The 15,660-nt window shown below is 46.6% G+C and overlaps 1 protein-coding gene across 33 annotated transcripts in view; it reads right to left on the bottom strand.

The window, feature by feature from the left end:
* Positions 1–2,569, bottom strand: part of DCAF4 (DDB1 and CUL4 associated factor 4) — a 41,512-nt gene extending 38,943 nt beyond the window's left edge. For 14 of the 33 annotated variants that reach the window (XR_010151197.1, XR_010151196.1, XR_010151200.1 and 11 more), the window contains exon 1: positions 1,984–2,569. The gene's annotated coding sequence lies outside the window, so the exon portion shown is untranslated. Of the gene's footprint in view, positions 1–1,584; positions 1,881–1,983 lie in introns of those variants that run through there. The other 19 variants (XR_010151201.1, XR_010151198.1, XM_054666075.2 and 16 more) reach the window with 6 other exon arrangements.
* Between the last annotated feature and the right edge of the window lie 13,091 nt (positions 2,570–15,660).

Genomic DNA, 15,660 nt, shown 5'->3' with positions numbered 1-15,660 from the left:
ATTTTGTAAGAGTCTGTAGACTGGCCGGGCGCGGTGGCTCATGCCTGTAATCCCAGCACTTTGGGAGGCCGAGGCGGGCGGATCACGAGGTCGGCAGATATATGAGACCATCCTGGCCAACATGGTGAAAACCTGTCTCTACTAAAATACAAAAAATTAGCCGGGCGCGGTGGCGTGCGCCTGTAGTCTCAGCTACTCGGGAGGCTGAAGCAGGAGAATCCCTTAAACCTGGGAGGCGGAGGTTGCGGTGAGCCGAGATCGCGCCACTGTGCTCCAGCCTGGGCAACAAGAGTGAAATTCCGTATCAAAAAAAAAAAAAAAAAAAAAAAAAAAAGTGGGGGGATTCTGTAGACTAGCGGGCTGTAATGTGCAAAACGCTAACGCCACTGGTCTGTAAAGCTGAATACAAAGTAGCTTCTACAGGCCAGGGCGGTGGCTCACGCCTCTAATCCCAGCACTTTGGGAGGCTGAGGTGGGAGGATAGCTTGAGCCCAGGAGTTCAAGACCAGCCTGGGCAACATAGTGAGACACCCCTCCGCCCCATCTTAACAAATAATTTAAAAATTAGCCGGGTGTGGTGGTGCATGCCTATAGTCCCAGCAGTTAGGAGTTGTTCACTGTAAAACAACATTTTAGACAGCTGACTTAAAAAACAACAAAATTTTCTCTTAACACTTATTTAAGAAATACTTCAGGCGCAAGCTTTGTACTAACGCCCACCCTGAGTTGGTATTTTCAATCCTATTTTACAAATGAGGAAACAGGCTTACAGGACTAGGTACCATACCCAGCGTAAGTTAAATGGTGGAACAGGGATTCCACCTCTGTTGGTAGGACCCCCAGGCCTGGTTACCCACAGACCACCACCTCAGGCCGGGCGCGGTGGCTCACGCCTGTAATCCCAGCACTTTGGGAGGCCGAGGCGGGCGGATCACGAGGTCAGGAGATCGAGACCATCCTGGCTAACACGGTGAAACCCCGTCTCTACTAAAAATACAAAAAATTAGCCGGGGGAGGTGGTGGTCGCCTGTAGCCCCAGCTACGCGGGAGGCTGAGGCAGGAGAATGGCGTGAACCCCGGGGGCGGAGGCTGCAGTGAGTCGAGATCGCGCCACTGCACTCCAGCCTGGGCGACAGCGAGACTCCGCCTCAAAAACAACAACAACAACAAAAAAAAACACCACCGCGACTCTAATTTCCATCGTTATTTAAAATCAGAGTTTGGGACTTTGGAATTGTTTCCTCTAGGAAGCTGTCCCCTCAGTTTTCTTTGCTTCTGGCTGCGCTGCTGGAGTCACAAGACAATGCCTGTAGAACACCATGGTGAAAGGCGTCATGGTTTCTGAAGCCCCCGGGGAGCCCACGAGGCGTGGAAGAACTGGCTTTCTCGCTAACACACAACTCAGAGTGGAGGCGAGGGCCAAACCCAGGCCCCATCACTTGCTAGTTGTGCGCTACCCCGACGGACAACCAAACTGCACCCCTTTCTGCGTCTGACAAGCACATCATAGCGCTGGCAAAAGTTAGCGCCTGTGAAGCCGGCAGCACAGAGCCGGCCACTTCGTAAGCTTCAACCACACCTTACCTGTTATGCTGACCTGAACATTCACGGGGGACACCGCCCCAAGGCCCGCAGCCCAGCCCCCGCCAGGGGTCGGGTGGGGCCTTCAGCAGCAGGGCTCAGAGAAGCGCTTAGAGAAACGCCCTCAGCGGCGACACTCGGGGTGCCCTCCCTGCGTGTTTACGGTTGCAGCACTGATCCGGCCGGAGGGCCCCACGCGCCCCAGAACGGGCGGAGCGCGCCGGCCCAGCTGCCACCTAGGCCCGGTGGCGCCGGCGTTCCACGTGCTCACTCCTCCCCGCCCCTCCCCGCCCCTCTCCCTGGCCTTCCTCGCCGCGCCTGTCTCCCACCCCGAGCTCTGCAGCGGGAGCGCGGCAGCCCTCGAATCGACGCCAGTAGGCACCACAGGCAGCACAGTCCTACCTGTTCAGCGTGTCCCTTCCGGATTCCCTTCGGGCTCAGCTCTGCAGGAGTTGGAGCGAAGCGTGCAAGGACCCGGAAAGACCAAGGTGTAGCGTCAGCCAGTTAGGTGGATGCGTTTTGGTGTTGTAGCAGCCCATAGGGCTATGGCGGCCGTTCTTTCCTTCTCACTGGACGCGGCTTCTGTCTGTCGACGTCAATAGGGACGATCTCATGAAGAAGGCGGGGAGTGGGGCTTCGGCTCCTCCCAGGCCTGGCCTGTCTGGGGCGGATGCACGTGGAGGCTGGTCATGGAGCGCTTCGGGGTGGGGCCAGGCGCACGCGGGGGCGGGGCCGGGGGCTGCTCCCGGAGCAGCGGAACTGTCTGGAGACCCTTTCGTGAGAGACCGTGTCTTCCTCCCTCCGCAGGGTGATGCGGCCCTGGAGAAGTCCTCTCGCTGTAGTGGAAAGAGCGAAGGAGTCTGTGAGGCGAGGGACAGAAGTAACGTGATGTTACGACTGGCGGCGAAGTCTTCGGCAGTGGCCTCAGGCGGCCGAGGCCGCTGCCCTGGGTCTGCGTTCAGGGTGTAGCGTAGCGAGCCCTGACCGTGAAACCGGGGGGCCTCCGTGTTGGCTCCAGTACTGCTGCTTGCTGTGGGACTTAGGGCGAGTCTCTTTCTTCCCTTCTCTGTGCCTTGATTTCTTCTGTTGAGAGAAGGAATCGGATCTATCATTCTCATGTCCTCTCCAGCTCAGAGTTTGTTCAGACCACCAATATTTCTAGAATGACCTATGTGTGCTGTGCCTGTCCCAGGTATCAGCTGACGGTTATGAGATCTTATGAAAGGAAAACGGAAGCCTCTGATGGGCTTGTGTCCCGAAGAGACAGTTTGTGAGGACAGCTGGATTCACAGAAGCTAGGCTTGTTGGGGTCCAGCAGTAGGCCTGGTGTGTCATGCGGCTCCGTAACACAGGCCCCTGCCCGCGGCTTGGACCCGTTAGAAAGCAGGCGGTGGGGTTCACCCATTGCACGCCGTGCGAAGGCATTTCAGCTCTTAACCAGGAAGCTAGGATTTCAGGCTAAACTCCTGGCTCTCAGGAGTTTATAGATAAATGCAGTATGTGGAGCGGGGCCGGGTGATGAGGGAAATGAGAGAAGTGGGCATAGTCAGAATAAAGAACCGCTTCATGAAGCTTGAGCGGCCTTGAAGAGAAGGCAGAGAAAAATTCTAGCTGAACAAACAACGTGACTGGAGGCCGGTTCAAGCCGGCTGGATGGGAGGGGAGTCTTGGAAGGAAAACTCAGCAGGGTGGGTTGGGGCTTGGTGACGCAGCAATTGCCAGGGAAAGAGTAGTCAGGCCGGGTGCAGTGGCTCACGCCTGAAATCCCAGCACATTGGGAGGTTGAGGCGGGTGGATCACTTGAGGCCAGGAGTTCCAGACCAGCCTGGCCAACATGGCGAAACCCCCAACTCTACTAAAAATACAAAAAATTAGCCGGGCGTGGTGGCGGGCGCCTGTAATCCCAGCTACTCAGGAGGCTGAGGCAGGAGAATTGCTTGAACCCGGGAGGCGGGGGTTGCAGTGAGCCGAGATAGCGCCATTGCACTCCAGCCTGGGCGACAGAGTGAGACCCTGTCTCAAGAAAAAAAAAAAAAAAAGTAGACAATGGGAGGCTCTGAGGGTTCTAGAGTTGGGAAGTGAGAGGACTAGAGCTGTGCTTCTGGGAAATCACCGTGTAGGGGGTTGGGGAGAAAAGATTGTGGAAGTCAGCTGGGAGACCCCTAAGGAACTTATTGCAGCAACAGTCCTTGTGAAAGGTAGTGAGGGCCAAACCAGGGTGGGGGTAGCCAGGATGGAAGGGGGGTACAGATGGGAGGCAGAATTCAGAGGGAGAATCGGCCAGACTTAACTCTCGGGGAGGAGTCAAGCTGGATTTTCCACCGAAGAGCCAGGGGACACTTGAGGAAGGTGGCAGGAGGAGTTGGCTTGGGCTTGCTGAGTCAATGAGTGGCTGGCAGCCGGCCAGCAGGCTCTGTTGAATGTCCACGGAGGGGACAGTGACGTGGGCATGAGATACACCTTGGGGACCTGCAACACACACAGATGAAAGATTAAAGAATGTTTGCAAATCAGTGAACAAATGAAGCTTGCTGGGCCTTGGGCAAGTCATGAGGCATTCCAACCTCAGTTTCTTCACAGGTTAGAATGAGGATAAGACATCTACTGAGAAAGGTTGTAAGGAGTAAGCTCTGATGATGGAGTACCTCACCCAGGACTTGGTGCACAGCGCCCATTGGTTAAGCACCCTCGATTAAAGGTAGCTTGGTATCTAGATGGTGTATATTACCTTCAAAAGTAAAAATTATTTTTTCATTTCATCTCCAGAATTTGAAGCCAAGGCAAATGTTGTAACGAAAAGGAATGAATCTATAGAAAGAGGTTGGAAAATATCTGGCACATGGCAAAGACTAAAACAATATATATATATTTTTTTGTCTGTTTTGAGATGGAGTCTCACTCTGTTGCCAGGCTGGAGTACAGTGGCATGATCTCGGCTCACTGCAACCTCTGCCTCCCAGGTTCAAGCTATTCTCCTGCCTCAGCCTCCCAAGTAGCTGAGATTACAGGCGCCCTCCACCATGCCTGGCTAATTTTTTGTATTTTTAGTAGAGATGGGCTTTTGCCATGTTGGCCAGGCTGATCTTGAAATCCTGACCTCAGCTGATCTGCCCGCCTTGGCCTCCCAAAGTGCTGGGATTACAGGCGTGAACCACTGCACCCGGCCTTCAAATACTAGATCTTATTCATTCTTTCAGACTATGTTTTTGTACCCATTAGCCATCCCCACATCCTCCCATCCCCCAAAATATAAAATTTAAATGTTAATTTAAACAAATCAACATTTGTTTAAATCAACCACAGAAGTTGTCCTTTTAAAAAAAGAAAAAACAGGCTGGGCGTGGTGGGTCATGCCTGTAATCCCAGCACTTTGGGAGGGAGAGGTGGGTGGATCATGAGGTCAGGAGATCGAGACCATCCTGGCTAACATGGTGAAACCCCATCTCTACTAAAAATACAAAAAATTAGCCAGGCGTGGTGGTGGGCGCCTGTAGTCCCAGCTACTTGGGAGGCTGAGGCAGGAGAATGGCGTGAACCCAGGAGGCGGAGCTTTCAGTGAGCAGAGATCGTGCCACTGCGCTTCAGCCTGGGCAACAGAGCAAGACTCCATCTCAAAAATAAAAAATAAAAATAAAAAAACACTTTTTTTTCTTATAGAGATAGGGTCTTACTATATTGCCCAGGCTGGTCTGAAACTCCTGGGCTCAAGTGATCCTCCTGCCTCAGCCTCCTGAAGTATTGGAATTACAGGCATGAACCACTGCACCCAGCAGGAGTTGGCCATTTTAAGAGGTGACTTGTACGTAAGTTGCCACAGGAACTAGGATGCCTGTCAAATCCCATCATGGAGACTAATCCAAAATAAAATCAATGCAAGAGAAATGTAATTAAATTAACATGCCCATTGTGGGGTAACAGTCCATCCAGGGCCTAGAAAAAGGATCATTTTCATCAGAATTTCTCAGTGTTTTTTCAGTAGTATCCAAGTGAGTGTCTTGGTCACTGAAAATCTTAATCTTTTTTTTTTTTTGAGATGGAATTTTGCTCTTGTTGCCCAAGCTGGAGTGCAATGGCATGATCTTGGCTAACTGCAACCTTCGCCTCCTGAGTTCAAGTGACTCTCCTGCCTCAGCCTCCCGAGTAGCTGGGACTACAGGCATGTGCCACGACGCCCGGCTAATTTTGTGTTTTTAGTAGAGATGGGGTTTCTCCATGTTGGTCAGGCTGGTCTCGAGCTCCCAACCTCAGGTGATCCGCCCGCCTCAGCCTCCCAAAGTGCTGGGATTACAAGCGTGAGCCACTGCATCTGGCTGGTCACTGAAAATCTTGATAGAGAACAATTCCCTAGTTCATTTCCTTTTTTTTTTTTTTTGAGATGGAGTCTTGCTCTGTTGCCCAGGCTGGAGTGCAATGGCGCTGTCTCGGCTCACTGCAACCTCTGCCTGCTGGGTTCAAGTAATTGTCCTGCCTCAGCCTCCCGAATAGCTGGGATTACAGGCTCCCGCCACCACGCCCAGCTAATTTTTGTATTTTTAGTACAGCCAGAGTTTCACCATGTTAGTCAGGCTGGTCTTGAACTCCTGACCTCAGGTGATCCACCCGCCTTGGCCTCCCAAAGTGCTGGAATTACAGGCGTGAACCATCGCGCCCTAGCCTCTAGTTCCTTTGCTAACCTAATGAAATACCCAACAAAATTCTCTACACCTCTTTGTATGATTACATATTCACCAAACTGCTGATGACTGACTCCATTATCATGATTTTGGAAAAGAGGGAGCCGTGGGTAATGGGCAAGAATATTCTAGACATCAGGAAGTTACATGTCTCAATAATTAACTGATCATATTCATATTCTGTGTACTTGGGTAGACAAGCAGTTTCCAAGGATCTGGTCCCAATAACTTAATACATAAAATGTTGAAACCCATAAATCTGGGGACAAGATTTTGCCTCTAAAATACTAGTCTTAGCTGGTTAGCAGCCTGACCAATATAACAGTTAATAATGCATAATAATCTAAGAAAACTTGAGAAGCAGAAAAGCACAAAGTGAAAAAATACCCAAATTACCTGTGATAAATCTATCCCTCCAAAAAAACCACTGTTAATATTTGGATGTGTTTTTTCTAAGCATGTGTTTGTTCTAACTGTTTATATCTTTCAGTTATTAATTCAACAAATATTTATTGAGCACTTGGAATGCCAGATCTGTTCTAGGTGCTGGGAATGTAAGTACATTTTAAGAAAATTGTTTTTGAAAACAATCACAAACTAATAGAAAACTTCCAACTACAGAATTTTTCTTTTTCTTTTCCTGAGGGTAACCACTGACTTGATGTGTCATCAGTCTGGAATACTTTTAGTTTGTATTTCTTACAGACATAGGCATTCTCCTATGTATCCAAAGCATAGCCATCAAAACTGAAAAATTGACATTGATATACCACTGTCACCTAATCTTCAGCTCCATTCAATTTAATTCAATTGAATTTAATCTCCATGTCATAGAAATTGGTATTTAGAAGCCAAGACCTGAATGCTAAGTGTGCTTATTGCTATTATGGTATCCCTGTTCCAAGGCACTCTTCATGGTTACAGTTGGGAACACACACTCACACACTCCCACACACACTGTGACATCTATATTTATTTGTACATCTATCAGTTTACCCACCTATCTTGAAAACCATGAGTTTACACCAGTATCTCCAATTCCAATCCATCATATAGGGCTGATTCTAGTTTTCTCCCTTTCTGTATTTGTAGCTTCCTTCTCCAGCAGTGAGGTTCTCATTATTTTTATTTACTTGTTTGATCAATCCCTTTGTAGGTAGACATCTCCTCTCTCTGCCCCCACCCCCTACCCAATACAGATGTCCTTCTTCCCCACTCAGGCTCTGGGAACCTGTGCTGGGAAACCCTGTACCCTTTACGCACGAGGAAGCCTTCCCTAGTCTTCCTGGGCTCCAACATTCCATGTGTGGATACAATTTTGAATAAGACAGACAAATTCCTTCCTTTCAAAGAGCTTACATTCAAGTGGGGAGGGGGACAGATAAATAAAAATAAAAAGGCCAGGTGCGGTGGCTCATGCCTGTCATCCCAGCACTTTGGAAGGCCAAGGAAGGCGGATCACCTGAGGCTGGGAGTTCGAGACCAGCCTGACCAACATGGAGAAACTCCATCTCTACTAAAAATACAAAATTAGCTGGGTGTGGTGGCGCATGCTTGTAATCCCAGCTACTTGGGAGGCTGAGGCAGGAGAATTGCTTGAACCCAGGAGGTGGAGGTTGCAGTGAGCCAAGATGGCACCATTGCACTCCAACCTGGGCAACAAGAGCGAAACTCTGTCTCAAAAAAATAAATAAAGAAAGAAAAGAAAAGAAAAGAAAAATAATGGTAAGTACAATGACAAGACAAGATGATGTGATAAGAAGTGACTGGGGGCTACTTTGGGTCAGGTGACGTGACTATTCTCTTTTTGCTCCCTTGTCCCCCATCTACTCTTCATCCTTCTTTGGGCTGCTCTGTGCATATCTACAAAATGGATTACCTAGACTCCTTTGCTGCCAGCCTTCTAGTTGAGTTCAACCAGTGAGAGACACCAGTAGTAGATAGGTGGGTGGGTGGGTGGAGAGAGAAATGAGGATTTTGCTTGCTCCTTCCCTGCTTGGGAATGTTTTCTGGCCCCTGGTCCAGGCGCCAGAAATTTCATTTCCTCCCCTTGCTCCTTTGAGCCTCCTGGTGGTCATAGCTTCCTACTCTTGCTAGCCCCTGGGTGCCCCAGTGGTCTTATTTCTCTTCATCTTGCCTAAACTGTTAATAGTTCTTTTGAATCATCTCAGTCAGATTCTGTTTCAGAAAAGGGCTCTTTAAGGTAATTACTTTTTTGTGGTGTTTAAACAGTATATTATGAATAATGTTTTTTTGAGGTCAATAAGTATTCTTATACAATGTGATTTTCGAAAGTGCAGTCTGATTTGTCAAGACAGGTCACTATTTAGCCAGGCTTATCTTTCTGGATCTGAGTGCAGAATGGATTACCTTCTCATCCTGTCCTGGCCTGATGGCTAAGTATCTTAAATTGTGCATTAAAGAGAGAGCATGGGGCCAGGCGTGGTGGCTCACGCCTGTGACTCCAGCACTTTGGGAGGCTGAAGTGGGCAGATCACTTGAGACCAGGAGTTCGAGAGCAGCCTGGCCAACACGGCGAAACCCCATCTTTACTAAAAATACAAAAAATTAAGTGGGCATGGTGGCACACTCCTGTAGTCCCAGCTACTTGCGAGGCTGAGGCAGGAAAATCGCTTGAACCCGGGAGGTGGAGGTTGCAGTGAGCTGAGATCATACCACTGCACTCCAGCCTGGGCAACAGAGCAAAAAAAAAAAAAAAAAAAAAAAAAAAAGAGCATGTTGTGGTGACTCTACCTCCCCAGGCATCTAGATTACACAAATAATAGAGTTTGTGGCTTATTTATGGTATAGAACTGTATTTCTTTCAGCAGGATTCATCCTTAGCTGTTAATTCCTCCACTCCTTGCCATGGAGAGGGGGTCTTGGTCTTAGAAATCAATGAAGCCTTTTCTTGGACACACAGACAAGCCATTCCAGGGGGTGGTGCCAAGAATGGTGCTTTCATTTGGAGGATTCCTAAAATAATTTTTATAGCTTTTTTCCCCCTCTGTGTTAAACATTTGCAAATTTGGGGGTCTTCCTCCAAGGAGAGTCTAGACTAGAGAATGAGGAGGGGCTCACAGGAAGAGTACCTCGCTGGAGCTTCCATGAGCATCATTCCTGACCTCAGCAAGATAAAATAACATAAAAGGATGGGCATTGTTTCCCGTGACTGACTTTATTGGTGTCAACAGCTTTATAAACATAGAAAGCTATAGATTGAGAGAAGGGGGGAAATCAAGCAGAATGAGAACAGGAAAAAAAAAAAAAAAACTTGAGGCATGCAATTGTTCGAAATCTTACTGCCTCCCTGGTTTCTTCTGCATTTGAATTTCTGTTGAACACTGATAGGAGGATTCCCTTTAGGGGACACGAGGAAGGGAATTGGGAAGAATTCGGCTTCCGTTTAGCCCTAGGAAACTACAGAAGGACTTGAAGCCAAACTGAATTAATCAAGAAACTGTATGTGTGTGTGCCTCAGGAGACTTCTTGAAAATCGGATGAGAATGTTGTTCTTGGCCCCAGGAGAGAGGCATAGGGACTTTGAGGGCATGAATCTTTCTGTTGTCTTTTCTGGGATCACATCTGTACAAAATCAGGTAAGCCAAGAAAGTAAGCAGCCTCTTCAGCCCCAAATTGTGTGCCCCTCTAATCTCTCAGGTGAGTCAACACCCTTGGGGCCACATGCTTTCATAAATCAATTTATTCCTTGTTCTGTCCCAAATTTGAGGACGTAGTCCCCTGTTATGCATTAAAGGAGATAATTTGAAGCACTGTAACCTCATCCTTCCAGATTAGAAAAGTGTTGTACCATGGGTAAATGAGACAACCTATTTGGAAGTGTTTTGCATACTGGAAGGAAGACACTTTATATAATTGTAATTATTGTTAACCATTACCCAAAATACAGCCTGGTGGTCCAGACTGCATGCTGTGGAGGCACTTGGCCTGTGTTTGAATTCCTGTTCCTTTGCAGTTTAACTGTGTGACCTTGGGCATGTTACTTGACCTCTCTGGATCTGAATACAGAATGGATTACCTTCTTATCCTGTCCTGGGTTTCTCCAGGACAGCCTCAGTTTTCCCATCTGAAAAGTGAGGAACCCACCTCAGTGTGAGGATTAAATGTACTGGGATTATACAAAGATGTAGAATAACGCCTGACCCACAGTGAGCGCTTGAGGACACAGTGAATTGGGACCCATAAGGATGCATGATAACCTTCTTCCACAGACATAGTGAGAATCCCAGCAGCTTGGCTGTAAAAGCTGGGAAAGTAAAGGAGAATGCAGAGGAGGGTTTTCCAGGCATCTGTTTTCCCATTCTGAGGCATGGGTATGATTTCTCTACTCCCCCGAGGAAGCAGCTCTTTGAGACAAGGGTAAGATTCAGCCATGGTGTGTTGCTGTTGTAGAAGCTTTAACCACCTCAGCTTACAGCAGAGGTTTCAGCAAAATAAGCTTCTCTTTCTATAAATGGCTTCTTCTCATCGCATCTCTGTGGACAGTGTCTAATGGTGGGATTGGCTCATTTTCTGGAACCAAATAAACATTTGTTCCCACTAGCACCATAGTGCTAGCGCCACTATTAATGAGCGGCAATGTTGTCCATTGCTGCAGGAGTCATTAGGGAAGCCCTGGTAGAGCTCTGTTTATTACCAGGGGAGGTGTCAGAGGCAGAGAAAGCACAGCTGGGGCTTCCAGGCTCCAGCAGATCACGCAGCGCAGGCAGCCAGAGCCATCATTCTTAGACTTGTGAAGTCAGGACATAAATTCCAAGAGGAATAAGAATGGGTAAGATAAAGGAGTTGGGGTCTATAATTCAGAGTCATTTTTCAGATTTCTGAAATTTCAAATAAGTTAAGGTTAGATCGTGGCGCAATTTAAAGCACACTTCTTAAGGGGGTCGCAATTTGAGCAATGCCTTATTAAGGAACAAGCTAAGCTCTGAGCTGGTTTCTTTGTCAGTGATTGTATTCTCTGATACTCACTAAATATGCATTGTAGGTGCCGTGGATTGGCCAAGCCATCAGGGAGATCTTCAGAATGAATAGGGTCCGTCAGGGTGCAACATGCACAGAATATATATTGTGGCAAAATCCACTGGCCCCTTAACTCTGAGACCAAACCAGTCCCTGCAAGCACACTGAGATTATGCACAGCTAGTTGCTTGGCAGAGAATACTGAATTTACTTATTTATTTTAATTTTTTATTTTTTTGGGACAAAGTCATGCTCTGTCACCCAGGCTGGAGTGCAGTGAAGTGCAATCATGGTTCATTGCAGCCTCAACCTCGCAGGCTCAAGCGATCCTCCCACCTCAGCCTTTTGAATAGCTGAGACTCCAGGTATGTGCCACCATGCCCAGCTAATTTTTTTTATTTTTCATAGAGATGAGGGTCTCACTATAAGTTACCTAGGCTGGTTTTGAACTCCTGGGCCCAAGTGATCCTTCTGCCTCAGCCTCCCAAAGCACTGGGATTTTAGGTGTGAGCCACCGTGTCTGGCTGAATTTATATAGGTAATGAGATTGCTACAGAAAGAGGTACTTCTCAGAACTTGCTTAAGGCAGGCTGACAATCACAAAAAATTTGTTGGTGCTGGTTTTAGACGAGGTTGCTTTTGGCTAGATGGATCGGTATTAGTTTGAAAGGACTGCCATAATAAAACACTGCAGACTGGGTGGCTTTATGCAACAGAAATTTACTTTCTCAGAGTCTGGGAAGCTAGAAGTCCAAGATCAAGGTGTTGGCAGGTTTGGTTTCTTCGGAGGCCTCTCACCTTGGCTTGTAGATGGCTTTTCCTCTGTGTGTGAACATCCCTGGTATTTCTCTGTGCCCACATTTCCTCTTCCTTATAAGGATACCAGTCAAATTGGATTAGGGCCCAGCCTAATGCCCTCCTTTTAACTGAATCACATCTTTATTTATTTACTTTTTGAGACAGAGTCTCTCGCTGTTGCCCAGGCTGGAGTGCAGTGGCATGATCTCGGTTCGTTGAAGCCAGCCCGGTTCAAGCAATTCTCATGCCTCAACCTCCTGAGTATCTGGGACTACAGAGGTGTGCCACCATGCCCAGCCAATTTTTGTATTTTTAGTAGAGACAGGGTTTTGCAAGTTGGCCAGGCTGGTCTCAAACTCCTGACCTCAAGTGATCTGCCCGCCTTGGCCTCCCAAAGTGCTGGGATTACAGGTGTGAGCAACCGTGCCCAGCCTGAATCACCCCTTTAAAGGCCCTATCTCCAGATACATTCATATTCTGAGATAGTGGGGATTAGGGCTTCCCTGAATTTTGGAGGGAGGCATGATTCGGCCCATAACATGATCCAGTGAGTAAATGTATTGAGAACAATGGGAGATGGGATTCTCACTATTGGAAAAGAGAGCTATAAATGTGGAAAGATTGAAAACCAGATTGGGATTGAAGTACTAAAGTGCAATCATGGACACACACACACACACACACAGATATAAATATGTACATGTACATATGCAGATGTTCCTTGCCTCTGGCTACGGAGAGGGCTCAGGAGCAGCAAGACCCTGACAGCAGTACAACCAGTGTTCAAATCTTGGTTCCTAAAAATTATTTTTTACTGACAGGAACCAGGTTTGTTGTTGTTTGAGAAATGGCTGTTTCCAGGGCTAGAGCAGGGAAGTTCTAAAATGAGACTGGGATATTTAATTTGAAGGGACTCCTACTGGCCAAATCTGGGACTATTTAAGCGTCAAAATGAATGATGAGGCCGGGCACGGTGGCTCACGCCTGTAATCCCAGCACTTTGGAAGGCCGAGGCAGGCGGATCACAAGGTCAGAAGATCGAGACCATCCTGGCTAACATGGTGAAACCCTGTCTCTACTAAAAATACAAAAAAATTAGCCAGGCGTGGTGGCGGGCGCCTGTAGTCCCAACTACTCGAGAGGCTGAGGCAGGAGAATGGCGTGAACCCGAGAGGCGGAGCTTGCAGGGAGCCGAGATCGTGCCACTGCACTCCAGCCTGGGCGACAGAGCAAGACCCCGTCTCAAAAAAAAAAAAAAAAAAAAAAAATGAAAGTAATGAATTATAACCTATTGAATTAGTAGGAATCGTTGAATCCACACTGATATAATTAACTAAATGAATAAATAGGCCAGGCGATGTGGTTCATGCCTGTAATCCCAGCACTTTGGAGGACAAGGTGGGTGGATCACTTGAGGTCAGGAGTTTGAGACCAGCCTGGCCAACATGGTGAAGCCCCGTCTCTACTAAAAATATAAAAAATTAGCCGGGCATGGTGGCACGTGCCTGTAATCCCAGCTACTCAGGAGGCTGAGGCAGGAGAATCGCTTGAACCTGGGAGGTGGAGGTTGAGGTTGCAGTAAGCCTAGATTGCACCACTATATTCCAGCCTGGGTGACAGAGCGAGACTCCATCTCAAAAAAAAAAAAAAAAAAAAAAATGAGGAGAGGAGAAAACATTTTCTTGCAGCAGAGTGTCAATGAATAAATGGAGAAGGAACGATGGAGTTAGAAAATCACTATTTAGGCTGGGCGTGGTAGCTCACGCCTGTAATCCCACCACTTTGGAGGCTGAGGTGGGAGGATTGCTTGAGGGAGATCGAGACCAGCTTGGGCAACATGGTGAGGCCCCGTTTCTCCAAAAAAAAAAAAAAAAAAAAAAAGAATAAATTAGCCAGGTGTAGCAAATGCCTGTAGTCCCAGCTACTTGGGAGGCTGAGGTGGGAGGATTGCTTGAGCCTGGGAGATCAAGGCTGCAGTGAGCCCTGATTGCACCAGCGCACTCCAGCCTGAGTGAGAGAGTAAGACCCTGTTTTGAACATAAATAAATAAATAAATAAAATCATCATTTGGCAATCATTATCATCATAATTAATTCAGAACTAAGAAACATCAATGGACGCTGAGGCTAGAGAGCAAAAGTTTGACAAAGTAACGGTATCTACATAATTTCAAAATATCTCCTAAAAATGCTTATTAATTACAAAGGGGAAAAGAGTAACATACAGTGGAGAAAGCTGGCAGATACCACCTTAATCAGGTGATCAAAGTTAATATCACCAGTAATGACACAAATCTAGATTGCATACCATCTGATGGGAGGCAATGAGAAGAACACAGTGTCATTTTTTGTGGTATTTCTGCCAAAAACACATATCCTGAATCTAACCACGAGGAAACATCAGACACACACACAAAACTGTCCTGTAATCTCCAAAAATGTGAAGGTCATGGAGACAAGGGAAGTGAAGAACTATTCCAGATTGAAGGAGACAAAAGAGACATGACGATGCAACAGGTCATCTGAAATGGTTTATTTTGTTTTCTAGAGGATATTAATGGAACAATTTGCAAAACTTGAATGAGTCTCTAGATTAGATGGTCATAATGTATCATGTTAATTTCCTGATTTTGGTGTTTTTATTTTGGTTATATAGAAGGATGTCCTTGTTTAAAAGAATTATAGACTAAAGTGTTTAAGTGTGATGGGGCATCATGTTGGCAATTTATTTCCAAATGGTTCAGGAAATCAAGGGGTTCTTTGTCCTAGTCTTGAAAATTAATGTTTAAAATTATTCCAAATTTATAAAATTATCTAGACAAGAAGAAGGTAAAATAAACGTATTTTACAAAACAAAACAGACAAACAAAAACTGAGTGTTTGTTACCAGCAAACCCACTGAAGGAAATTCTAATGCACATTTTTTTTTCAGGCAGAGTGAAAATAATCTCGGATGGAAGGTTGGAGAGAAATGAAGGAACAAATAAACAAATGGAGAACAAAGAAAAGGGTAAATGAATGGGTAATGTATAAGAACCTCAACTGTAAAGTTTTAAAATACATGACAGAAAATAAGTTGGGAAGGAGATATGTAAAGTTAAATATTCTTTTTTATTTTTGAGATGGAGTCTTGCTCTGTTGCCGAGGCTGGAGTGCAATGGTGTGATCTCCACTCACTGCAACCTCTACCTCCTGGGTTCAAGCAATTTTTCTGCCTCAGCCTCCTGAGTAGCTGGGATTATAGGTGCCTGCCACCATACCTGGCTAATTTTTGTATTTTTAGTAGAGATGGGGTTTCGTCATGTTGGCCAGACTAGTCTCAAACTCCTGACCTCATGTGATCTGCCTGCCCCAAAGTGCTGGCATTACACCCGTGAGCCACCGTGCCCAGCCTAAAGTTAAATACTCTAAAAATTGTTTGCATTTTCTGGGAGGAAGGTAGATGTACTGATTACACTATATTTTGATAAGCCAAAGATGCATATTATAATGGAGTTTTGCTCTTGTTGCCCAGGCTAGAGTGCGTGGGAGGATCTCAGCTCACTCCATCTCAAAAAAAAAAAGGAAAATACAGGTAGTCTTCTAAATTATCTTATTAAATATTTATGTACATATATATATATATATAT

This window comes from Pan troglodytes, chromosome 15 (genome assembly GCF_028858775.2).
Source record: "Pan troglodytes isolate AG18354 chromosome 15, NHGRI_mPanTro3-v2.0_pri, whole genome shotgun sequence".
Taxonomy (NCBI): Eukaryota; Metazoa; Chordata; class Mammalia; order Primates; family Hominidae; genus Pan; species Pan troglodytes.
Note: the sequence above shows the minus strand (reverse complement) of the source record. Positions and strands in the feature narration are given on the sequence as shown.